Genomic DNA, 24,726 nt, shown 5'->3' with positions numbered 1-24,726 from the left:
AGATGGCCATCTGTCAGCAATGCTGATTCTATGACCTTAGGCAGTTCGTGAGAGGGAGGGCATCTTGGCCATCTTCTGGACTTGGAGTAGGGGTCACTGGGTGTGTGTGGGGGAGTTAATTGTGAATTTCCTGCATTGTGCAAGGGGTTGGACTAGATGACCCTGGTGGAAACCTCCAACTCTATGATCCTAGTATTCCTCACTTCCAGCTTGTTTACAAGTCTGCAATAGGTAATAAGCATGAGGAGACTTTCTGGTATATGAGTATGTTTGTTCATATGTTTATTTATTTATTATATTCTGAAAAGTTATCTACTTTTTATATTGATTCCTTTTCCTTTCTTTTCCTTTTTCTCGTGTGTTGTTTTACAGGATATTTGGATAAATTTGTATGTGACGATTACCTTTATATTAATCAAAAGTTGTTTTATTGCACCATCGAGGAAGGTATTTATCTGAAATACATTTGGTGTTTTTTGTTGTATCGCATCCTTTGACCAACTGCGATTTTTATGGTGTATGTGTAATTTATCAATAATTATATGTATTTTGAGGTTTGCTTAATTAACCCTTTGGGGTGATCTGATTTGTTTTCAGGGTTGAGGTCCCCCTTTTCTTTTTGACTCTATTCCGTTGTGTTTGAGGGATTGACTAAAATCAAAGTAAAAAACAAAAACAAAAAAACCCTTCACCTACTATTAACCCTGGTAGGAAACAAGACAGACCACCTGCCCTTCATGGATAAAGAGAATGAGGCTGGAGTCTATTTTAAAGCCAAATGAGACTAGGTGAGCCAGGGAAGCTAACCACTGCTCCTTTCTGCCCTCTCCCTCCCTGCATCCACCTAGCTCGCTTCCAGTGTTGGCGCCTGGGTGGAAGAAAATTATTTCAAGCACTGAAGCTTAGCTAGGTAAGGAGCACGAGGGGAGAATAAAATCCCCTTCCCCAGATACTCCATTTTGTTTAAAAATAAAAAACACCCACATTCTAGACTCACACAATTCTTTTATTTATTACATTTATTTATTTTCTATTATTTGTGTTGACCTGATTTCTTGGGTTGTCACACATCTGTATGCTCTTCAAGGGATAGCTTAAATGAAGCAAGGGGTGCTTTCCTCTGTCTTCCTGTCATTTGCCTTTGGGCGAGGCATCCGAGCTGGGGCAGATTGGCCATCAAAGCTTCCAGGAAAAGTCCCAGTGGACTGAAGTTCTGGGGAACTGCCCCCTGTGGGACTACCCCAGCCCAAAGAGAGGAGCAGGTGTGATCCCTCCAGAGGCTCTTGCCTGAGGGGCAGTGAAGGACATGCCCGGACCATCTGTTGCCGCACCCAGCCAGCCTCACCTCGCCCAGCACAGCAAAGGATGTACCCCACTTGGCCTCTCTTGTGAAAAACACACCTTGCCCTGTCCAGCAAGCGATGTGTCTGGCCTTACCCTGCCTTAGGGTTGCTAGCTCCAGGATAGGAAATTCTTGAAAAATTGAGGTCGGAGCTTGGACAGGGCAGGTTTTGGGATGCAGAGAGACCTCAGCAGGATGTAATGCCATAGAGTTCACCCACCGAAGCAGCCGTTTTCTCCTGGGGAGCAGATCTCTGAAGCCTGGAGATCTGTTGTCATTCCAGGAGATCTCCAGACCCCACCTGGAGGTTGGCAACCATACCCTGTCTGGCAATGGACACATCCCGCCCTTCCATTGCTATGCCTGTCCTGGCCTCTGTCAGGCATAGCCTGAGAATGGTATGTTGTGGGTGAGCCAGATGCCAGCCAAGGCCAATGTGTTATTCCTTTTCCTAAGTGTTTTGACTCCCTTCGTGGGAACCTCTGGAAGCCGCTCTTGGGAGGGGGTTACCATGGTACCCTGGGCTGTCTGTCTTTTGATTATCTATTTATGCCATGCACTGTACAATTGATCCTCACTAGTATCCTCTTGATTCTTGGCTTCTGTTACCAGTTGATCTTTCCTAATAAATCAGCTTTCGTAGGATTCCCTGCCTGCTGAGTCTGTTTATGGGATTATCACGGGACTTGAGCTCACAGCCTCACTCTGCCCAGCATGGGAAAGGATGGGCCTGGCCCTTCTCAGCAGGTGTGGGACCTGCCTGGTGAGGGATGCACTTGGGTTGTCCTTTATTGTGCCCAGCCCAGCTTTGCCATGCTCAGCCCCCCACACCTGGCCTGATGTGGTGAGCAAGGAGCCCAGCCTGCCTCACCCTACCCGGCTGCATGAACTGGCCGTGCACCAGCTACTCAGGGCTTGCCAGGCAGCCTCTCCCTTCTTCGGTTGGGGGGCACTGGCTGGGGGCAGGAACATTTCCCACCCCAGTCCACCTCTGGGCACAAGGCTTGATAATTCATCTAAATTGCTCGAGATACACAAAATTACAGCCAGAACTGTGTTTCTCGTTGAAATCAGCAAACATGATAAAATGATTTTAAAAAAACAGATTAAAAAGAAACAAAAATGAGGATTAAATTTTTTGTATGCATCCCTAACAATGGTTGGTTATGAGAAAATAACAGTTACAATTATCCAGATGTAGTTGGCATATTCTGATTTACCAAAGAAAAAGTGCTTTTGAACGCCCTCTGCCATAGGGTCCCCAACTGTCGGGTTGTGGCAGGCAACTGTTCATCAGCTGTTCGGCGTGCAGAAGCAGGAAAGGGGGAGCGATCCCCTCCCCCACGTGCTCTCCCAAGAATGCTCCTGCCTCCCTTTCCAAGCTGCATGCCATATCGGTCCCGATCAGGAGGTGAGAGCCTTCCTCCTAGCCCTGCTGTGCACATGCTCTGATGCTACAAAGTACGCACACAGTGGGGCTAGGAAACCAGAAGTAGATTCAGGAGCACGTGCAAATCCCTCCACCCAGCCACACCCCAAAAGAAGCTCCTGCCAATGGTAAGTGGGGACCTAGGAACCCTGTTCTGCCAACTGTTGAAACATGTTGCACAATGTTTCAGAGGAGGGAAGGAGGCATGGTAAAGCCCGATATTGTCAGATCTTACCCCAAGCAGGTTCGGTACTTGGATGGGAGACCACCAAGGAAGGCTCTGCAGAGGAAAGCCATGGCAAACCACCTCTGCTTCTCACTTGTCTTGAAAGCCCCTTGCTGGAGTCACCATAAGTTATCTGTGACTTGATGGCACTTTACAGACACACACACACACAAACACACAATCTTTCAGGCCAGACAATGGCCTTCTCCAGAAAAGCTGAGGAGTAATGAGGTAACTTTGCAAAGAAATTTACTACATTATTTTTGTTTGTTATTTTTTAGCCATCTTTGCTTTCCTCCCCAATTTCACAAGTTTTTGTTTTGACTGATGATCAGTGAGTTGATGCTAAACCAGATATTAAACAAATGCACATTCATTTAAACCGCTGTGATTTCAGTGGGACTTCCGTTCAAGTGGGGCTGGGATCACTTTAAAAAAATGTTTCTTTACAAGTGGACAGTGTTAAGCTATGTTAATATTTATCAAGAGGTATGATTTCCACCCCTCTCCTGAAGATATCCACAATTATGACTCATTTCATATAGTAAGATTCAGATATTAAGGAGATTCGCTGTGCACTCCTGGTAGTTGTGTTTGAGATACTGGTAAAGGTACCATACCACCGGTGTGAAGATACAACGTTAGAGACTGTTTATGGGATTCACTTCCCTCTTTTTCATATTCATTCTGACTGTGGATTTGAAAAAGGTTTTACCTCTGCATATCATGTGGAATCTCATTATGTGTGAATATCTTGTATGCATGATATTCAATGCTTTAACCTTCTGTGCACATGACTTTCATTGACTTGTATATTGTACTTCACATACACAGAGACAGGTAATAGCATGATAATACTCTTGGATCGATGGCCTTTCGGCAGTGGAAAGTACCAAAACGTTGCAGCTGAATTAAGGTTCTCAGTGCAAGAGACAAACAGAGGTGGTCTGCCATTGCCATCCTCTTCATAGCAACCCTGGACTTCCTTGGTGGTCTCCCATCCAAGGACTAACCAGGGCTGACCCTGCTTAGCTTCCAAGATCTGATGAGTTGAGATCATCCTGGGCCATTCCAGTCAGGGCCAGTGGCCTTTACTGGTGACTATTTCATAGCAATCACTGTAGCCTTGCATAGTTTCCCTCTCCAAACGTAAGCCACGTTTGCACAAATCTGACACAGGAAAATTAAAAAGTAAATATAAACTGCATTACAGAGACCATCTATGGAGTTTGTATCACCCTACAACATCCCTTGGTTAACAGCCATTGGCTATTCATCTACCATTTCACAGTTTTAAAAAGGGAGAAATGTAATTTAATTTTTCCTTGACACTAAAAAGCAAAAAGTTGCCACATCTCTCACACAATTAACTGATCTACTTGACAGCAGATAAAGCTGTATCCACTTCTCAGAAAGCATCTTTAGTTGTTTTATCCAGGGTGATATATTTATTTTGTGCATTATTATTTTGTGGACATGATAAAACAGTGTGGGTTAGGGAGTCTACTTGATGAGGGCAAAATGGACATTTTCGTTCGTCTGTAATAATTTTATTGTATCATCTCGACTGAGTCTAAGGCATTTCACCTTGCCAATAAGAAAACTCGTCTAAATTTATGGATTTCTCACCAGTGGAAATAGTCTAGCACAGAGAAAGTTCTGTTAAAGGGTATCTGGAAGAAGCGGGGTGAACATTTATCATTTGCGTCCTTAAATACTAAGGACCAATCCTCATTTAAGATCTTGTTTTGTGATTGTTTACAGCTTGCTTTCCGAATACTATGCCTTGCAGCTTTCAGTCGCTCTATTGGAAGCGAAAATCTTTTGTCTAACCTACTAGCCCAGGTGGACACAGAGATATCTGAGATTAACAACTGAAACATATCAGGAGCTGTTGATGGCTCAAAGAGGGAGTACCAAAATCTAATAACAGATTGATATATAATAGATGATACATTTGGGAGCTCCAGTTCTAACTGTAGAATGGAAGAGGAGATGCATTGTGGAATACCTAGCATGTTTCTGAAAAATTTAACTGGAAGGTTATCAAGATGTTCTATATTTTTTTGAATTCCACTGAAATAATTTTTCATAATTTGGCTTCTGGAATGCCAACAGCATGTAACTATTCCTGTTGGATGGCGCTCCAATTCCATCAGGTGTTTCGATGGATCTCCTGTTATCAAGCACGGTGTAGTTTTAGTCCTACTGTGCACAGATGTCTGCCAGTATGTGGTTTGCCTTGGAGCAGAAAAAGCCTGAAGGGGAGCCTGCCAAATGTTACTAGCTATGCCCAGTTCATTGGGAGATTCTGCTGCTTGGATAGATGAGTGATATCCATCTGTCCTCTTGAAGGATATAAGTTTGCAGCCAGGCCCCCTTTGGAGATGTCTTTTGAAAGGTCATCTTATTTCAGCCTGGATAACCTCGCTGGTGCATATATATTTTTTATTCTGTATAAATCTGAAGAGTTTGTTTCTTCTGGATATTTTAAAATAGCAATCCCAGCAGCCAGCTTTTCCCTTTGCAAGCCGAGCATGATGGCACCAAGTGCTCTTCTGCCAGCTGGTGGCTAGACAACGGAGCAGACATGGCCAGTTACGAGGGCCTCTCGATAGCTGGAGCAGCCGTGTGAACATTCTGAACATTACTGGACCAAGGATGGAGGTTGGGGCTTTTGAGGAATAAGCGGCATGGCTGCCAAATGAGCTGAAAGGGATTGGCCTCCCATCTGGGCCAGAAGGAACTCCGCCAAACTTGTTAAAGATGTAAATTCTCTGTAACTTATGCCTAACAAATACTTACAGCATCTTCTCTGGATGGCCCAGGCTAGCCTGATCTCATCAGATTTCGGAAGCTAAGCAGGGTCTACCTGGTTAGTACTTGGTTGGGAGACCAACAAGGAAGCCCAGGGTCACTAAGCAGAGGCAGGCAATGGCAAGCCAGCTCTGAATATCTCTTGAATTGAAAACCCCATGGGGGTTGCCATAAATCGGCTGCAACCTGACAGCACTTTCTACCACTGCCTTCTCTGGCTGAAACATCTGGAGGACACTGGGTAAAATAGTACATGTTCTGCAAAGTATTTATTTATAAGGGGGGGAAAATGTCCTGCAACAAGTGGACCAACACAGTAGAATTTAAGCCTTTGTTCCTGCTGTTTCTGTGTGGAAAGACCAAGGGGCACAAGGGTATCTGTATGCTTTGACATGCCAGGCAGATCACAGTGAGTCCAGATTAAAATACACTTCATCTTAAATCATCAAGCAGCACAATCAAGCACCATTCTCTTACACCTGTCGTAAGTACCCTGCCAGGGGCCTTGGCTTGCTATGGACAGGCTGGCTCTTTGTGGTTTGCTCAATGTAAGCAGCAAAGAGGAGGAGGAGAAGGAGAAGAGTTGGTTATTATATGCCAACTTTCTCTGCCACTTAAGGAAGAATCAAACCGGCTTACAATCACCTTCCCTCCCCCTCCCCACAACAGACATCCTGTGAGGTAGGTGGGGCTGAGAGAGTGTGACTAGCCCAAGGTCACCCAGCTGGCTTCTCATGTAGGACTGGGGCAACAAATCCAGTTCACCAAATTAGCGTTCAAACCCGGTTCTCCAGATCAGAGTCCCCTACTCCAAACCACAACTCTTAACCTGCCAAGCAGGTGGCATGGTAGAGAAAGCGTGTTCTCTAGTGGAGTCCTGTTGGGAGACCCTCTTGTCCTACTCTCCACATTTGGAATGGTGAATATGCAGCACCTGTGCTAGAATAAAGAAGCTAGCGTAGGCTCTGATGGATGACAGGCTTACCATGGCAGGCTGAAGACTTTATGGAGACCTCGCTGTGGGAACATATACAGCCAGTACTTTGCCAACTACACTGGCTCCAGCTGGAGTATCGGATCAGGTTCAAGGTGCTGGTTTTGACCTTTAAAGCCTTATGCAGTCAGGGACCTTCATACCTTCGGGACCACCTCTCCTGGTACACCCTGCTCTGGTTAGTCCTTACCTACAGTACTATGTCCTGTTTTGGGCACCACAATTTAAGAAGGATGTAGACAAGCTGGAATGTGTCCAGAGGAGGGCAACAAGGAGGGCAACAAGGATGGTGAGGGGTCTGGAGACCAAGTCCTATGAGGAAAGGTTGAAGGAACTGGGTATGTTTAGCCTGAAGAGCAGAAGACTGAGAAGGGATATGATAACCAAGCTGCCGCTGGCTGCCCTCCCATCTGGGAGGAGGCTCCACCCCCAAAACCTCCTGCCGGTGGTGAAGAGGACCTGGCAACCCTAGCCTCTCTCCTTCCTCACCCCCGCCAGGTGATCTACACCTGGGATGGCCCCTGAATGATGTTATAAATATGCAAATGGCCCTTGGCAGAAAAAAGGTTCCTCACCCCTGCTCTATGGCATTGAAGTCCTTCCCCTCATCAAACCCCACCCTCCTCAGACTCCGTCCCAAAACCTCCCGCTGGTGGCAAAGAGGGACCTGGCGACCCTAAGGCCAAGGCCTCAATTTAGGGCTGGAAAGACCCCCGCCAGATGATTGAATGGCTGTGGGGGGAAGGGCGCCCCACAGGGATAGATCCCCCACCTCCAGCGGGGTTTCCCCCCATTCCCTGTCCTGGAGCAGCTGCTGCCTTTCACCGAGTAGGTTAGACCTCCTCTGGCGTCTGCTGCTGCCTCTGTGCCATAGGCGCACATCATATTTTCTCCGTTAATTTTATATCGCTTACTCCTATTGATTTCCAGGCAGTTTTCTGGACTTTTTTCAGACAGTTTTCTTCTCTTGAGCTACAAGTCTGGTTCTCAAATTAAACGAACAATATCCATACTACCACAGTTATAAAGCAGATCAATGCCTTGCGCCCTTTGTTCTTCAGATGTTAACCAAAGAACCTTAGGCCTGAGAAGGCTTTATAACCAAAAATTGCTTCCAAGTTTATTATTCATCTTAACCCCATATCTCAGCCAATTTGCAACACCACCATATGTGCATAAAACTCCCTCTTTCTCGTTGACATTTCGAACATCTGTCTTTTATTTCTTCTGCCTCATGTAGTTGGTATGCTAAGCACTTTGCGCTTCTAATACAGCTTGGTAACATTGGCTAATAACTGGTGAGAAGAGTGTAGCATAAGAGCACAAGAGTAGACATCCTGAATTTGGCCATCTAATCCAGCATCCAGTTTCCAGCTGTGGCCCATCAGGTGCCCCAGGGAAGCCCACAAGCAGACCATGCTGACAAGAGCCCTCCCCCTTCCAACTGCCCCTGAACTCGGAGGTCCCATTCGGTGTGCAAGGCAAACAGCCAGGGACAGATCTTTCCTCCAGCCCTCTTTTCAATCAATCAAAACCAACAGCTACCATCATATCTCCTGGCAGGGAGTCCTACAAGCTGAGTCATTCTTTGATGTAGGACTTCCTTTTGCCTGTCTTGAATGCCCCAATGATTCACTTCCTTTTTCATTTCTATTATCAGTGGCAGCCCATGAAGTTTAGCTCTCTGGATAAAGCTGTGTGTGTGTGTGCCATCAATAGGGTTGCCAACCTCCAGGTACTAGCAGGAGATCTCCTGCTTTACAACTGATCACCAGTCGATAGAGATCAGTTCCCCTGGAGAAAATGGTTGCTTTGGCAATTGGACTCTATGTCACTGAAGTCCCTCCCCTCCCTAAACCCCACCCTCCTCAGGCTTTGCCTCAAAAACCTCCTGCCAGTGGCAAAGAGGGACCTAGTAACCCTAGCCGCCAAGTCTCCACTGATTTATGGCAACCCTGTAGGGTTTTCAAGGCAAGAGAAGTTTGGGGATGGTTTGCCATTGTCGGCCCCTGTGCGGGCTGAGAGAGTTCAGAGAGAACTGTGACTGGCCCAAGATCGCCCAGCAGGCTTCATGTGGAGGAGTGGGCAATTGAACCCGGTTCTCCAGGTTAGAGTCTGCTGCCTGGATAAAGCTTGGGGAGAAAAAATTTTTTGCCGGGAAAAGCAAAAAGTTGAGGAGAGGGTAAACCATGCTGACAGCTGGAACCAATCAGCTACCATCTTTTTCTCTGAAAGGAATTACACCTCCCCACCCCCAGGAACGTGGTCCCTGAGGCCTGGTGACAGGAAGTGTGTCCCTAGTGTGAAACACGGCAGGAAGGCAGGAAGCAAGCATCAACTGGGAGACAAAATTTAAAACTATAGGTTAGGGATCCCAGCCTCCAAGTGGGACCTGAAGATCCTCCGAAATTACAGCTCATCTCCAGACAACAGAGATCAGTTCTCCTGGAGAAAATGGATGATTTGGAGAGTGGACTCTCTGGCATTGTACCCCACTGAGGTCCCTGTCCTCGTCAGGCTCCATCCCCAAATCTCCAGGAGATTCCCAGCCTGGATCTAGCAATCCTACGCCCCCCACCCAATTCCCCACCGATGACCAGGGGGGACCTGGCAACTTTACTATAGGTAGTTAGTAGGGTTGCCAATCTCCAGGTGGTGGCTGGAGATCTCCTGCTACTACAATTGATCTCCAGCCAATAGAGATCAGTTCACCTGGAGAAAATGGCCGCTTCGGCAATTGGACTCTCTGGTATTGAAGTCCCTCCCCTCCCCAAACCCCGCCCTCCTCAGGCTCCACCCCAAAAACCTCCCACCGGTTGTGAAGAGGGACCTGGAAACCTTAGTAGTTAGGCTGAGAAGGATTCCCAAGGAATTCCTCTGGATGTCCAGAAGATGGATTGAGAGAGAAGGGAAAGGAAAGGGGCAACCCCCTTCCCTTGATCTGAGCATAATGCGTGTCTTACTCAACATCTCAGCTTTCCCTGTCTTTCTGCGATCCTCCAAAGCCTTTTAATTGAAGAAGCTTTGTTAGAACAATTAAAGCCCAGGGTTCAGATTACTAGCGGGAGATCAGTGCAGGTTGGTACCCAAAGTTAAAACATTGGATCGTCCTTGCCTTCATTCATAGAATCAACAGTGGATCAAGCGTGATGATTGTTGGCAGGAAGAAATGGACAACCCCTAAGTCAATTTTAGACAGGGCAGAAATTATCTGTGACTCTCTTAACCTGTGGCTAACCTCTCTTTAAAACGAATGGCCTTCCTATTGATCATAAGTCAAATGAAGGTTCATGTACAACATTGGCTGAGCACATACACAGGCAGCTGGCGAATGAATCTCCAGGCTACAATCTGAAATTATGCAGACATCCTTGTAGACAATCAAATAAGATTTTGACCATAAATTATCTGGGTTTTAAACAATGAGTCTTAGAACTGGAGCCTAGCCTGAAAGTTACGGTGGACCTCTGAAAGCTATCTTCAGGGACAGGATGGAACAGAATGGTGCAAATTGACCCAACAACTGACAAGTGGTATGAAACCACACTTCACACTAAAGAGGGAAAGGCTGTCATGCTTAAGAGACCCAAGAGTTATCAAGGGCATGCAGAGTAGCTGGCCATCTCCTGTTTGGGGGAATTCCTGGAGATTTGGTGGTGGAGCCAGAGGATGGTGGAGTTTAGAGAGGGGAGGGACTTCAACACATTTAATGCCATATAGTCCACCTTCTGAAGCAGCCATTTTTCTCCAGGGGAACTGAACTGTTGTCTGGAGATGTGCTGTAATTCTGGGAGATCTCCAGGTTCCACCTGGAGGCTGGCAACTAATGCAGAGGCAAACAACAACCAGCCCACCTACTCCATAGGAGGAGTGACTAGGGTTGCCAGGTCCCTCTTTGCCACCGGTGGGAAGTTTTTGGGGTGGAGCCTGAGGAGGGCGGGGTTTGGGGATGGGAGGGACATCAATGCCATAGAGTCCAATGGCCAAAGCGGCCATTTTCTCCAGGTGAACTGATGTGTATCGCCTGGAGATTGTAATAGCAGGAGTTGTAATAGCAGGAGATCGCCAGCTAGTATCTGGAGGTTGGCAACCCTAGGACTGACGCACCATTGGGAGCCCATTTTGCTCTATATTATATATAGTCACATCCTTTGGTGTCCTCTCAGCAAAAAGAGAAGGTTCATTTCATTACTAGAGTTTACAACCTAAAGGGAGACAGCAAAGGAAAGAGATACAAGAAAATAAGAAAAACCAGAATAGCAGGGGAAATAAATGGTAGTTATGAGCAAATGTAATTACATGTACATAGATGTCGTTTTTGTTGGGGATGAACTGAACTGAACCATTTTGGGTCAACTCAAGAGATGCGATCTTGGTGTTCTCTATTCCACACTGTGTAAGAAGTACAACAATTATGCAGTGATTCATCCATCCCTTGCCCCTGGTGTTTGCATTTCCATTCTGATTACACATCCTCTAAACACATGCAAATGTTGCCGTGAATACCCATCAAAAGCAAATGATTTCCTCAATCTGAACTTCTATACTTGCTTGTGCCACCTGATACAAGAAGGCTGTGATCCTTAGATTTTTTTTTAATCTTTCTTCCCTCTCACATTAAATTTGTGCCTAGCTCGAGGACAGGTGTGTTTGGTGATGGCACGGCACGGAAAGCATCCTCTACATAGGAGGGATTTAATTGGATTGTGCTTTTTTTTTAATTTCACTTTTTAATTCTGTGTGGCAGGCCTGGGTGTCTCCAGGGCAACCTGTAGCAATGAGGCCATAGGAAGCTGGATAAAGGTCTAGATTCCAATGGTCCTGTTCCCCCAAGCCAATACAAGTGTCTGAAGCAGAGTTGCCACCTCTGGGTTGGGAAATTCTTGGAGATTTGGGGGTGGAGCCTGGAGATTTGGGGGTGGGATTTGGGAAGGGGAGGGACCTCAGCTGCCATTTTTTCCCCTGTAGTTTTGAGATCAGCTATAATTCCAGAAGAACTCCAGGAGGCCGCCTGGGAGGTGAACCTCTCCTTTGGTGTCCTCGCCTAGCAAAACTATTTGCATGTCAAAACTAGATATTTGTACTATATTCAAACAGTCTGATTTTGAGGTCTCCTTTTTGCACAATTCTAATTCATACTCACAATCTTCCTGTTCCAGAAACAACAGGGTTCAGCAAAAGTGGAGCCTTTTATACAACTACGGCAGAAAGACACCTAGTAGGTTGCCTGTAGGGAGTGAAATGAAATGTAAACGTTCAGCTCTGCAGCTTCTTTAAGGAGAAATTAAAAGTAGAAAATGCCAGGAGTGCCTTTGCAGATGTCAGGGGTCTGAATAAAGTAATTTCACCACAGGGAGAATCACAGAGAAGTTTAAAGGACCAGTAAAGCAGTGGTGGCATCTGAAGAGTTTTTGCCATGAGCTACTTTCAGAGGCTTCGTGATAACTATAGTAAATTTAAGAAAATAAAAAGAGAAGAACAGCCTCGGTTGACTGGAGCAATGGTCCCTTTAGTCCAGCAGGCTGTTTTCTCACAGAGGTCAGTCAGGTAGCCCTGGAAGGTCACCTAAGGTTGCCAAGTCTTCTGCAGTAGAGAAGACCTACATCCTTAGTTGGGGGTTGCTATCCTCCAGGTACTGGCTGGAGATCTCCTGCTATTACAACTGATCTTCAACCAATAGAGATCAGTTCACCTGGAGAAAATGGCTGCTTTGGCAATTGGACTCTATGGCATTGAAATCCCTCCCCTCCCCAAACCTTGTCCTCCTCAGGCTCTGCCCCAAAAATATCCTGCCAGTGGTGAATAGGGACCTGGCAACCTTAAGGTCACCGCCTCGCCCAACACTGATACGCAGAGGGCTTCTGCCTCTACAAATGGAGATTCCATTTACTAATTGTGACTGTCAAGGTACTTGGGGTTGGATAATGTAGTTAGGCCTTAGGCACTTGCTTCCCAGTTAAAAGGACAACTCGTTTCTCTTCAAATCCAAACAAAACAGTATTCTTTAATATTTAACAGCAACTGATAAGAACAATAGAAAACTGCAGAACTGGATACAGGAGAACAGTCTTTGCTATTATTCTATATTAATTCCAATTTATAGTCTTCTGAGGCCTTTTCTGCCAGTGTTATCATGGGGAGGAGGGTTGCCAGCCTCCAGATTGTGGCTGGAGATCTTCCGCTATTACAACTGATCTCCAGGCGACAGAGATCAGTTCCCCTGCAGAAAATGGTTGCTTTGGCAACTGGACATTGAAGTCCCTCCCTTCCCCAAACCCTGCCCTCCTCAGGCTTCACCCCAAAATCTCCAGGTATTTCCCAACCTGGAGCTGGCAACCCTAATGGGGAAGGGAATCTCCTCTTCCACAGACTTCAATGTAGCAGCTTTGTGAACTGCCTTGAGACTGGCTGCAGTTGGGCTGCCGGAGGCCTGGCTCAGCTCTCTCCACTGCTATTCAGCCCTCCCTGCTCTACAGCTTTCTCAGCTCTCAGGCTCCTTCCACCTCCAGAGGGAATTCTCTGCTGCAGGTATCCGAACTTCAGCTCAATCCCTATTTCTGAAGTCCTTCAGAGCTCTTCCTCTGTTTCTTTGGCTGACTAAGCTCATTCTACTTAAGAATATAAGAAAGGCCATGCTGGATCAGACCAAGGCCCATCAAGCCCAGCAGTCTGTTCACACAGTAACCAGGTGCCTCTAAGAAGCTCACAAACAAGACCACTGCAGTAGCATTGTCCTGCCTGTGTTCCACCGCACCCAAATAATAGACATGCTCCTCTGATCGTGGAGAGAATAGGTATGCATCATGAATAGTATCCATTTTGAGTAGTAGCCATGGATAGCCCTCTCCTCCATGAAAATGCCCCCTCCCCTCTTAAAGCCTTCCAAGTTGGCAGTAAAAATACATATACATTGAAGGGGGACTGAAAAATTTAAGTTTTGATTGGCTGCTATCAAAGTTTGCTAAGGGGCCAATAGGATTGCTACATTCTCCTTGCTGTTGGATAGGTTCTTCTCTTAGCAGGCTAAGGACTAGGGTTGCCAACCTCCAGGTACTAGCTGGAGATCTCCTGCTATTACAACTGATCTCCAGCCAATAGAGATCAGTTCACCTGGAGAAAATGGCCCCTTTGGCAACTGGACTCTATGGCATTGAAGTCCCTTCCTGTGAGAGTCCCCAACCAAGCTGTGCTAACTTCGCAAAATCACTTGCTCAGACTTAGATGCAGAAACAAAGGATTTATTGAAGGCTTCAGTTGGTACAAGGCAAACACGAGTTAAAAGTTGCAAGTGAGCTAGCTATCAGAGTTACAGAATATATCTCCTACAGGGCACTAAGGTTCACACCTTTGTTATGGGAAGCTACAAGATAGATTGGTACAATACAGACATCAAACGGTCCCCGGGGAACTGTTAGGGCTATCAGATCTTCAAGGCCGAATCTGGCCTGAGGGAGTGAATACAGAGAGCGCGGCAGGGAGGGGGAAGGCGGCATCTGGGTCCAACGGATGTGGCGCCTGAACCCAGGGAAGCGTTAGAAGGTGTGAACTGCTTTTACGAGTTCAAAGCAGGCAGGAGGAAAGGGTAGACAGAGAGGAGTCAGAGATACACAGGTCCTCACATTCTGCCCCCCTTAAGGCCCCCCTCCCTCGAGGTCGGGCGGACGAGGCTTATCAGGGTAGGCAGTATGGAATTCTCGAATCAGGCGGGGAGCGGCCATGTGAGGAGCCGCCACCCATTCATCATGTGCAGGGCCCAGATGTTTCCAACGAACCAGATAGAACAATTTCCCCTTCTTCAGTTTGGAGTCTAAGACCTTGGAAACTTCTAAATGCGTCTCCCCTCCCACCACCGTAGGAATCTCCGGCTTGGGGGGGGAGTGGAACTGAGGCGCAGCCACGTACGGTTTAAGCAGGCTGATGTGAAAAACGGGGTGTACGCCCCGAAGGGATTTTGGGAGCTCTAATTCCACAGTAACATCATTGATTACTCGAGATATGGGGAACGGCCCTACATATCGATCGCTTAGTTTTTTGCAGGGTCGGAGTGAGCGTAGGTTTTTTGTGGAGAGGTAAACCTGCTCCCCTACTTTGAGTTCCCACCCCAAGGACCGATGTTTATCGGCCTGGTCCTTGTATTTACGCTTGGCCCTTTCGAGGTTCTTTTGTAACCAGGGCCAAGTGGACTGGACTACTTGTATCCAATCCTGCATCTCCTGAACCTCCTCGAGCTCCGGAGTGATGGCGGTAGAACCGAATGGACCGAAATCCTTCCCGTATACCACATGGAAGGGGCTGAAACCAGTGGAAGAGTGGGGGGCATTGTTATAGGCATACTCGGCAAAAGGTAACAGGTCCACCCAATCATCCTGGTGGTAATTAACATAACAGCGGAGGTAGCACTCGACCACAGCATTTACCCGTTCTTTCTGACCATCAGTCTGGGGGTGATAGGCAGAAGAGAGACCTTGTTCCCCAACCCCCATGAGTTTCAAGAAGGCTCGCCAGAACTTGGCAACGAACTGGACCCCCCTGTCAGAGAGGACCTTCCTGGGAATCGAGTGAAGTCTCAGGACGTGATTAACAAACAATTTAGCCAACTTTTGGGCTGAGGGGAGCCCGGCACAGGGAACAAAGTGGACCTGTTTGGAGAACAGGTCAGTGATCACCCACAGTACTGTTTTACCCCGACTGGGTGGCAGGTCGGTAATAAAGTCCATGGCGATCACTTCCCAGGGCATGGTGGGTGTTTCCAAAGGTTTCAATAGTCCCGGGGGTTTTCCCATCCTCTTTTTGGCCATGGCGCAGATGGGGCAACCGCGAACGTACAGTTCCACATCGGCCCTCATGCCGGGCCACCAAAATTGCCGTCTCACCAAATGCAGAGTTTTCACGAACCCAAAATGACCCGCAGGTTTGGCACCATGAACCATCCCAAGAACCTCTTTGCGAAGAGACTCAGGGACGTAGAGCTTTCCCCCTTGTACCCACCAAGAGTCTTGTTGTTACATGCCCGTGGGAAGGGTTTGCTGCTCCGCCTCCTTCAGAGAAGCGTCCCGGAGCCGTTGCTGAAAAGCTTCCGGGACACCTCGGAGCAGGGGGCTTTCCGGTTGGCGGGCATGGGACCGGGTGGTCACGGCGAGACCCGGAACCTCCCCCCTTTGCTCGGGGGTGAACAGAGAGTCTACTGGGCGGTCAAAGTCATTGCGGTACTGGGGAAGCCGGGACAGGGCATCCGCTAGGGCATTGTCTTTCCCTGGTACATGTTTTAGGATGAAACGGAACTTCGCAAAAAACTGAGCCCAACGAATCTGTTTTGCGTTGAGCTTTCTCGCTCCCTTGAGAGCTTCAAGATTCTTGTGGTCGGTACATACTTCGAAAGGAGACTCTGCCCCTTCCAAGAAATGTCTCCAGATGGTGAGGGCATGCTTAACGGCCGCTGCCTCCTTCTCCCAAATAGCCCAGTTGATTTCAGACTGGGAAAACTTTTTGGAGAAGTAGGCACACGGTCTCAAAACCCCATTCTCATCCCGCTGCAGGAGAGCCCCCCCCCCCCATGGCTACGTCCGAGGCGTCAACCTGGACTACGAATGGTCGGTTGCAGTCTGGGTGAGCCAGCCCAGGCTCGGACGAAAAGAGCAGCTTAAGTGTCTCGAAAGCCTGCTGGCAGGACGGAGACCATTGCAACCGGGCAGAGGGTAGAGAGGCGTTTGCTCCCTTTCCTTTGGTGCGCAGGAGGGAGGTGAGTGGGAGGGCCACCTGCGCAAAATTGGGGATTAAAGTTTCGGTAGAAATTGGCAAACCCCAAAAACTTCTGCAGCTGTCTACGAGTAGCGGGAGGTTCCCAGTCCCTTACTGCCCGAACTTTCTCGGGTTCCATTTCCAAACCCTGGTGGGAAATTACATAGCCCAAGAAGGTGATAGAGGGCTGATGAAACTCACATTTAGAAACTTTAGCAAATAATTTGTGCTCCCGTAGCCGCTGGAGGACTTCGCGCACCAGTTGTACGTGCTCTTCCATGGTTTCTGAATAAATGAGGATATCGTCCAGGAACACCACCACCCCCCGAAACAATAAGTCATGTAATACTTCATTAATCAATTGCATGAACACACTCGGAGCCCCGGAAAGTCCGAACGGCATCACTAAATACTCGAACATGCCAAAACAACTTGAAAAGGCCGTCTTGGATTCGTCCCCCTCCTTTATGCGGATACGATGATAGGCCTCCACCAAATCCAATTTGGTGAAGATTCGGCCTTCCTTCAATTGTGCCAGAAGGTCTGGAATGAGAGGGAGGGGGTAAGCGTTAGACTGAGTGACAGCATTCAGTCTACGAAAGTCAATACACAGTCTTAAGTCTCCCGTCTTTTTCTTGACAAAGAAGGCGGGAGCGGAGTACGGAGCCTTGGAAGGGCGGATGAAACCCCTCGCTAGGTTTGTGTCCAAATATTCCCGCAGTACTGCCTTCTCATTGGGACTCATGGGGTAAACTTTCCCCTTGGACAACTTGCCATCTCCCACAATTTCAATAGCACAGTCAGTTTCTCGGTGTGGGGGCAGTTCATCACATTCCCGCACATCAAACACATCCGCAAATTGGGAATATTCGGAAGGCAGCTGGGATGGTGGGGTATCGGCCATGGGGGACCCCACCAAGGCGGCAGCCGGAGCGCAGAGCACTCGGTCCTTATCGTGCAGTTCGCAGGGATCCTCGGGGAAGGTGAGTGTTCGCTTTACCCAGTCAATGGACGGGTTGTGGCCCTGCAGCCAGTTCATCCCTAGCACTACGGGGGCGACTATGGGGGCGATGGTAAAGTAAAGTCGTTCCCAGTGTTCCCCCACGGCCATGATCACCGCGGCGGTGCGGTGAGTAACGGGTCCCTTCTTAAAGTCACTACCGTCCATTTGAGAGAAGCGGAGGGGGTCTGGGAGGCGTTTGCGCCTGACACGCAATTTTTTGGCTGCTTCCTCACTTATCAAGGTGCGGGCGCAGCCAGAGTCCACTAGAGCGGGGAATTCCAATACGGGGCCCCCTTTGGGCAGGGAAAGGTGGACCCTAATATAAACATTGTCTTCCTGGGCGCTTACCATCAATGGAGCTCCTTGCACAATTTTCGGAGCGGTCTGCTGAGGAGCCCCCTTTACAGCAGACCGGCGGCGTTTTTTGCCGACACTTCCCACTCCTCTTCTTCGCTTGAGGAAGGAGACGTGGTAGTTGTAATCCGCGACTCGGACGAGTCAAAAGCTTCATTTGTAATCCTAGGTCCCGATGGACTGGCTGAGGAGGAGGATCCGACCTGGGTGCGCGCGTGTAGCGCGGACGGTGCGCTCCGGCGGCTGGGCGCGCTGCTCCGGCGGCGAGGTTGGCCTTCAGCCGGGGTCTTCTCGGGTTCAGTCGTGGTCGTGCGAGGGGGGGCCGGGCGTCCGGAGCGAGACGGGCATTGAGAGGCAAAGTGCCCTTTTCCTCCGCAGACTAGGCAGACGCCGCTCTCGAAGCGCTTGCGGCGTTCGGCCATCGAGGGACCTCCGCCACCCTGAGGTCGGGGATCCCTTGCACCGCCGGGTCTGTCCCCCCGGGGTTTGAGGTCGCGCCCGGTGCGTTGTTTGGACAGGGTCAAGAGTTGCTTCCGATCCTCAATGTCGGCAGCGTGGCGCACCCAACCTTCGACATCGGGGGGGTTACCTTGCATGAAGGCCCAGTGTTGCAAATCCGGGTTCAGTCCCTCCCTGAAGCACTGTACACGAGTGGCTTCGCTCCAATCCAAAATCCTGCTTGACAGTGACTGAAATTCGCTTGCATACTGCGCCACCGACTTAGTCCCTTGGCGCAGTTGCATCAGGGTGGCCTTGGCTCACTCCCCCAAGTTCGGGTCCTCGAACCGATTTCTGAGTGCCACCATGAAGTCGTCGAGACTTCGTAGAACAGGAGAGCGAAGCTCGTACTGTAACACCATCCAAGCGGCCGCCTCACCTTGAAGAAGAGAGGCTACATACTGGACCTGGGATTCTTCGGAGGTAAAGGTTCGGCCCTGCTCCCGCATAAAAATGTCCACTTGTACCATAAAGAAGGTTAGCTGGTCCCCCGACCCATCATACGTGATTTTCAAGTCACGGCGGGCCGGTGTAGCGGGAGGGGCGGGTGGAGCGGCCGGTGCCCCGTCCGGGGGGTCGCCGGTGGGGGTTTGTACCTTCAACGCATCCAATGCGTGGGCCATCTCGAACATCAAGGTTTGCATAGTATCCATTCGTTCAATCAAACCCTGGCGCTCCTCTTGCCACCGCTTTTGCTCCTCGTCCATCTGGAGAAGCATCAGGGCCTCCTTCCGAGCGGGGTCGTCTTCAAACCCCATACTGGGAACCGCCGTACGGCGCGGCCGCGACTCGGTCCGGGAGAGCGACCATCCCCTGGGAGAGTCCAGCCAGGAATTAAAGGTGGTTTTGGGTTTTGTACCCAAACCTGGGACCTGGTTGGGCCCGCTAGGTAGCTTTCGCTTCGGCTCACCCTCCGGGGGTTCGGTGTCGGGCTGTTCCGGTGCCACGGGTTCCTTCGGTTTCTCGGGTGATAAAGGTGTTTCCCCTTCGTCTCGCATGGCTGTCCGGAAGGGTACAGGCGTAGAACGAAGAGGCAAGGACTTGCAACTTAATGTGAGAGTCCCCAACCAAGCTGTGCTAACTTCGCAAAATCACTTGCTCAGACTTAGATGCAGAAACAAAGGATTTATTGAAGGCTTCAGATGGTACAAGGCAAACACGAGTTAAAAGTTGCAAGTGAGCTAGCTATCAGAGTTACAGAATATATCTCCTACAGGGCACTAAGGTTCACACCTTTGTTATGGGAAGCTACAAGATAGATTGGTACAATACAGACATCAAACGGTCCCCGGGGAACTGTTAGGGCTATCAGATCTTCAAGGCCGAATCTGGCCTGAGGGAGTGAATACAGAGAGCGCGGCAGGGAGGGGGAAGGCGGCATCTGGGTCCAACGGATGTGGCGCCTGAACCCAGGGAAGCGTTAGAAGGTGTGAACTGCTTTTACGAGTTCAAAGCAGGCAGGAGGAAAGGGTAGACAGAGAGGAGTCAGAGATACACAGGTCCTCACACTTCCCTCCCCAAACCCCAACCTCCTCAGGCTCCACCCCAAAAACCTCCAGGTATTTCCCAACCTTAAGAGCCTCATGGCGCAGAGTGGTAAGCTGCAGTACTGCAGTCCAAGCTCTGCTCACGACCTCAGTTTGATCCCAATGGAAGTTTTTTTCAGGTAGCCGGCTCAAAGTTGATTCAGCCTTCCATCCTTTCGAGGTTGGTAAAATGAGTACCCAGCTTTCTAAGGGTAAAGGGAAGATGACTGGGGAAGGCACTGGCAAACCACCCTATAAACAAAGTCTGCCTAGGAAACGTTGGGATGTGATGTCCCCCCATGGGTCAGGAATGACCTGGTGCATGCACAGGGGACCTTTACCTTTACCTTTTTTTTTATTTCCCAACCCAGAGCTGGCAACCCTACTAAGGACCAATATGACAGCTCTATTTTCCCTCTTTTTTTCTCTAATTAGTTAACTTTACAAACCCTGAATTTGCATGATTGCTCAGCTTTCTAATAAACATGAAGACCTTAAATTCATTGTAGCACCTATACTTTTCTGTTTACGATCATATATATACAAATATGTACATTTTTTTATTTCTCCACAGAGACTAATAACCACTGATGGGCTTATCCTTCAACAGTCTAATCCCCTTTTAATTATCATAAAACATGTGGCAGTGAATTACCTTTTCAATGAAGAACTAGTTCCTCAGTTCTGAATCTACTGTCCCTCACCATCATTAGGTACCCATAAGTTTCAATACTATGGAAGCAGGAAGAAACAGTTCTCTTCAACCATATTCTCCACCCCATGCATAATTTTATGCATAACGTGCTCTACGTTCCCCAGTAATGGTTTCTTTGATTGACTGATTTTTATTTAAAACGTATGTGAATGAAAGGGGGGTGCATTAAGTTTTTACCCAGTCTTTCATGATGGCTCAAAGAGAATTGCGTCATCTCAAAAAATAAAAATGACCATTAAAAATAGCTGGACAAATCGTAGAACTAAACACATTCAACAGAGGCAGACACTGTAGTTTCGTTACATTGGTAAGAGACAGAGGGGAAAGTGCGTGTTGCAACCAGCCTGGAGTCTTGCCTTAATACCTTTCAGGCCTTGAGAGGCTGTGTTTGGCCTGTTCATATCAGGGCATGACTCAGAACACTTCCAGAAGCCTTGTCACTCCACAGGAATATCACAAATCCAGCAAATCCACAGAACAGCAAAATGTCAGCTGGACCATAAGCTTAGCTAACAGTTCCACCTAACTCCTAGCCGTGTGGCATTTGCTTCTGTCTCAGTCGGCGCTGATGTTAAGCTACTTGGGAAGGCAAATCACATGCAGGGTAATAACACACATCTGCCCAGAATCTGACTTTCACGTCGTGCTTTTGCGTTGGCCGCAAAGTGGCATTCGCACATGTGAGACTTCCCAAAGAGATGTCACGTGAAGGGCTAGAGGCACAGATGAGCTGTCTCAGTTCAGAACAAAGCTAAGCCAAATGTTCTAAAAAAACCAGAAGCTCCACCCATTGTAGAGTTTAGGGTTGCCAACCTCCAGGTACTAGCCGGAGATTTCCCGCTATTACAACTGATCTCCAGCCAATAGAGATCAGTTCCCCTGGAGTAAATGGCCATTTTGGCAATTGGACTCTATGACATTGAGGTCCCTCCCCAAACCCCACCCTCCTTAGGCTCCACCCCAAAAATCTCCAGGTATTTCCCAACCAGGAGCTGGCAACCCTAGTAGGGCTGCCAACCTTCAGGTGGGGCCTGGAGATCTCCTGGAATTAACACTCATCTCCAGACTACAGGGATCAGTTTTTCTGGAGAAAATGTTTTCTCTGGAGGTTGGACTCTATGGCATTATGACCAACTGAGGTCCCTCCCCACCCCAAAACCTTGCCCTCCTCAGGCTAGACCCCCAAACTTTCAGGAATTTCCCAACCTGGAGTTGGCAATCCAAACCTTCTGTTTTAAAGGGGAAACAATTTCCTAAACATTTCCTCCTTCCTTCACCACCAGTTGGTGGATCAGGGTCACCATAAGTCACCTGTCACTTGACGGCAAAAAAAAAAGTGTCTGCCAAGGCAACAGATTTTGCAGGTCCACCTTTTGGATCAATTTAGATCCTCTAGAATGTAGCCCTTTTTTTTCCTTTGCCAGTCTTACCTGTCTTGGGACAGCTTCAGAACTCTTTAGAACTCCATCAGGTTGGAAGGACTTCATCACGAATTAGGCCCTAGATACTGTGTCACAGTAAGGACTTCAAAAATAGTCATGTTAATTCCATACTGGAAAGTCAAGAAGAACACTAAATATTGGAAATATTACTATGATTCCAGAAAGCTGTGTCAAACAATTTCCATTTTAATCAATATTGGAGCTGTATTGGGGGAGGGGCTGTGGCTCAGTGGCAGAGCCTCTGCTTGGCATGCAGAAGGCCCCAGGTTCAATCCCTGGCATCTCCAGTTAAAGGGACAAGGCAAGTAGGTGATGTGAAAGACCTCTGCCTGAGACCCTGGAAAGCTGCTTCCAGTCTGAGTACGCAATACTGACTTTGATGGGCCATGGGTCAGATTCAGTACAAGGCAGCTTCATGTGTTCATGTGTACTCCAGGTTTAGTGCAAATGATAATCATGTCCTTCCTAAAGTAAGAGGGGATTAAAATGGTAATTTTCAGTGGCCCCCTAGAGAGACTAAGAGGAAAGAGGGAGGGAGAGGCAGCCTGCCGCAGCCCCCAACAGGTCCATGCCACACCAGCCCTTCAAGGGGCCACTGTGTCAATGGACACTGGAACCTCCAGATTTGGAGACCAGGTCTACCATCCCTAGAAAAAAGAAGTTTCTTTTTAAGTTTAAAAAAAGCTGATTCGCTGCAGACCAGCTGGGGTCCATTCCCTCCTCCCCAGCCATTGCTACTTTCCCGATACAATTCCTAATCCTGATGTTATCAGGAGTGGAAATATCAGAATCAGGAATCATCAGGGGTCGGGGGGAGGATCCAATCCTGGAAATATTGGGCATTCTACCCCTGGCCCAGGTTAGGGCTTGGAGTATGTTCCTGGAGGAAGTTTGGTCAAACAATCCTGTTCCCATGAATAATTTCCAATGCAGGCTAGAGGGGATCTTCCATCACTTAATTGGAATATAGAGGAGGAGGAGGAGGAGGAGGAGGAAGAGAGTTGGTTTTTATATGCCAACTTTCTCTGCCACTTAAAGGAGAATCAAAGTCGGCTTACAATCACCTTCCCTTTCCCTCCCCACAACAGTCAACCTGTGAGGTAGATGGGGCTGAGAGTGTGACTAGCCCAAGGTCACCCAGCTGGCTTCATGTGTAGGAGTGGGGGTGGGGGGGAAATCCAGTTCACCAGATTAGCCTCCACCAGTCATGTGAAGGAATGGGGAATCAAACCCAGTTCTTCAGATCAGAGTCCATCGCTCTTAACCACTACACCACGCTGGCTCTCATAGCATGACATGTTACATGTTGTAAGCCACCTTGAGCTCTGTAAGGAAGCAAGGCAGTTTAATAGCTGTTTTAAATACATACAATAGATACAAACAATACATTAGGCTCACCAATCTGTGCTTGTACACCCAAGATTGTAGAGAGAGTCATCTGGACACTGAAAAGCTAGTGAGATGAGAAAGAGGAGTGGACAGGGACATTAAAGCAGCCCTGGGGCAAGTTATTCAAATGGCCCCTGTGGTCTGGCAGAGTCACAGGAGCCACTCAAGCTGGGCCCAGGCCATGGTGCCAATGACGGTGGGCAAAGGCTTACCTGGTAGCCACTTGGCTCAGCTCACTTTTGCTGGGTACCCAAGGTTGGGTGGAAAAGCTAAAATAAGGTGCTAAATAAGAATTAGAATCATAGAATCATACAGTTGGAAGGGACCACCAGGGTCATCTAGTCCAACCCCCTGCACAATGAAGGAAATTAACAACTACCTTCCCCCCCACATTAAAAACATTAAAAATGATAAAACATGGCACAATGGCATCTCATGAGGTTGATAGACTTTAACCACACGCTATACGTGTTTTGGCCCACAGGCCTTCCTCAGTGGTCAAATAAAACCCATATAATGCACACATTAGTATTTACAAACATATCAACACATACAGACAACTATATACTAGCCCAGGCATGCATGTTGGGTGTCTGAAAAGAATAAAGGATGATAACAAATTAGTCTCAATCCAATATAAGTATGATTCTTAATAAAGATGTTTAGGATTACTTACATCATAAATTTCAAATTATAAAACACTCTAGTTGGAGTGCCTGCAATTTATTCTACTCTGTAAAACAAGATCAAATAATAAGTTGGCATAATAAATCTGGGACAATTTTTTGTATTAAATGTACAAATGTGTGGTCTACATACCTGAGCTGTATTGGACTTCCATTCAGAATGTGTGTGCAAGTCTAGGGCTGCTGAATTAAAAAAAAATCGGTATAGTTCGGATTCGGCTGAATTCGGCCCGTTTAGATTCGGGATATGCCAAAGTCCGAACTCCCCCACTTCGGGTCCGTGCAATTCGGCGGGAATTCAGAGTTCAGGAAAAAAATTCGGCCGAATAAAGCCATTAAAAACACAACCGCGCATTTCTGTGGCTCTGGGGGGGCATTTTTGGGGGTAGAGGTCCCAAACTTTCAGCAGAGCTTCAAAGGACCCTTCTTGCCAGACCCCCCAAGTTTTGTAAAGATTGGGTTAGGGGGGGATGAGATATGATTCCCGAAAGGAGTCCCCCCACCCTTAATATACATCTCTGAGCAGAGCTTGCCACCCATGCACAAAGCTCCCAGCCCCGACAAACA

The sequence above is a fragment of the Euleptes europaea genome, chromosome 11 (assembly GCF_029931775.1).
Source record: "Euleptes europaea isolate rEulEur1 chromosome 11, rEulEur1.hap1, whole genome shotgun sequence".
NCBI classification, from domain to species: domain Eukaryota; kingdom Metazoa; phylum Chordata; class Lepidosauria; order Squamata; family Sphaerodactylidae; genus Euleptes; species Euleptes europaea.
The sequence above is the reverse complement of the archived record's forward strand: the minus strand, read 5'-3'. Positions refer to the sequence as shown.